At 49.4% G+C, this 2,395-nt stretch overlaps 1 pseudogene; it reads right to left on the bottom strand.

Annotated features, from left to right (window-relative positions):
* Positions 1 to 458: 458 nt before the first annotated feature.
* LOC146234449 (uncharacterized) lies at positions 459 to 2,016 on the bottom strand (annotated as a pseudogene).
* Between the last annotated feature and the right edge of the window lie 379 nt (positions 2,017 to 2,395).

The following is a 2,395-nucleotide window of genomic DNA, read 5'->3' as shown; positions in this document are numbered from 1 at the left end:
CAGCTGGGAGAGCTTGTCCTGAAACAGAGCGGGGATGATGGTATTAAAGGCAGAGCTGAAGTCCACAAACAGGATCCTGGCGTAGGATGCTGGGGAGTCCAGGTGCTGTAGGGTGAAGTGGAGGGCCATATTAACTGCATCGTCCACAGACCTGTTGGCTCTGTAGGCAAACTGCAGGGGGTCCAGTAGAGGGTCTGTTATGGCTTTAAGGTGTGCCAGCACCAGGCGCTCAAAAGACTTCATTACCACAGAGGTCAGGGCGACAGTTCTGTAGTCATTATGTCTAGTTGGCCTGGGCTTTTTGGGCACAGGGATGATGGTGGAGGATTTGAGACAGGCTGGCACATGGCATGGCTCCAGGGAGGTGTTGAAGATGTAGGTAAACACCGGAGACAGCGTGTCAGCACAGTTCTTGAGGGTGGCTGGAGAGACAGAGTCCGGCCCAGCTGCTTTGCGGTTCACTTTGCTTTGTTCACTTCTCTCTCCTGAATGGAGAGGGTCGTCACTGTAGAGGGGGGGAGGCCTCACGGGTGGAAAGGAGTTGTACAGGACTGTCAAATTGTCTTTCAAAACGACATTAGAACTCGTTCAGATCGTTGGCCAGACGAGAGTCGTTAGTGGAGTGGGGGGCTCTGGGCTTGAAGTTGGTGATCTGCCTGATCCCACTCCAGACAGAAGCAGAGTCGTTAGCAGAGAACTGGCGCTTCAGCCTCTCTGAGTACAGTCGTTTAGCCTCTCTCACCGCCTTGCTAAACCTGTTCTTCGACTCCTTGAAACTGTCCCTGTCCCCACTCCTAAACGCGGCCTCTTTGTCCAGCCTCAGCCTTCTGAGTTTAGCTGTAAACCAGGGTTTGTCGTTGTTGTAGCTCACCCTGGTGCGTGTTGGTATACAGCAGTCCTCACAGAAGCTGATGTATGATGTCACAGCCTCTGTGAGCTCATCCAGACTATTGGAGGCAGTTATGAACATATCCCAGTCAGTAGAGTCCAAGCACGACCGCAATTCCTCCATAGCCTCACTGGTCCACTGTTTCGATGTCCTCACAGCAGGCTTGCAGCGCTTAAGCTTCTGCCTGTATGCAGGAATCAGGTGAACCATGGCGTGGTCTGAGTGACCCAGTGCTGCTCGGGGAACCGCATGGTATGCTTTACTGATTGTAGAGTAGCAGTGATCCAAAGTGTTCCCTTCTCTGGTAGGGCATTTGATGAGTTGTCTGTATTTGGGGAGTTCTTGAGTGAGATTGCCTTTGTTAAAGTCGCCTAGCACAATAACCAAGGAATCCGGATTTTCATGCTCCATGCACAATATCTGGTTAGCGAGCACACGTAGAGCCTCGTTGGCGCTAGCCTGAGGGGGCATGTAGACGCCGACCAGTATGAATGAAGCAAACTCACGTGGCGAGTAAAAAGGTTTACGGTTAATAAAAAATAATTCCAGATCAGGAGAACAGTGCTGCAGAATCACTGTCACATCTTCACACCAGCCACTGTTAATGTAAAAACAAATACCACCACCTTTCGTTTTGCCAGAGAGCACAGGGTCACGATCCGCTCTCAGCAGTTTGAAACCTGCTAGCTGTAGCGCAGAGTCTGGGATCAGTTCACTCAGCCTTGTCTCCGTAAAGCACAAAACGGAAGATGAATGAAAGTCTCTGTTTTTCCACACCAGTAGCTGAAGTTCATCCAGTTTGTTGCTCAGTGAACGCACGTTGGAGAGAAACATCCCCGGTAACACTGTATGTGCCCCACGCCGACTGAGTCGCACCAGTGCACCGGCTCGTTTGCCTCTTCTACGGCGCTTCGCTGCTAGGACAAAGCCGAGGGCGGCTTTGACTATAACTCCCACTAATTATGCCGCTGGAAGCAGAAAAGTGGGAAATAAATCCACAGGAGTTGTAGTCTTGATGTTTAGAAGTTCTTCTCTTGTTAGAGAACCCCGGAAATCTTGGCAGAACACTGAATTATAAGACAAAACAAAGCGCACGTAGCTACCGTGGCTGCCTTCGTCGGCGCCATCTTTTGTCTTCTTTTAAGCTCACCTTCAAACACTTTCTGCACTGGCGATGTAAAATCAAGTTTTGCCTGCTTAACAGGTGTTGCTGAGGTGTTATCTGTCGATGCCAAAGTATATTCCTAGTCTGTGCAAACTTTCATGGCGATTAAAACCCTTTCTGATTCTGATGAACATGGATCACTGAAAACTGTGCGTAGATGCTGCCTTGTGAGGTGCTTCAGTCGGTTACTTGTGCGTATCGTTTTTTCTCCCCAGGACATAGCTTGGACATGACATTAATGTTCTTGTTAACGTGACAAAAAGGTAAAGTATTTGGAATTTTTCCATTTGGTAAAACAGCTAGGGCTACTTGCTTCCGCCGAGTCCAAAATCTACCACTTC

The sequence above is a fragment of the Hypomesus nipponensis genome, chromosome 23, assembly GCF_054491055.1.
Source record: "Hypomesus nipponensis isolate SF chromosome 23, ASM5449105v1, whole genome shotgun sequence".
Taxonomy (NCBI): domain Eukaryota; kingdom Metazoa; phylum Chordata; class Actinopteri; order Osmeriformes; family Osmeridae; genus Hypomesus; species Hypomesus nipponensis.
Note: the sequence above shows the minus strand (reverse complement) of the source record. Positions and strands in the feature narration are given on the sequence as shown.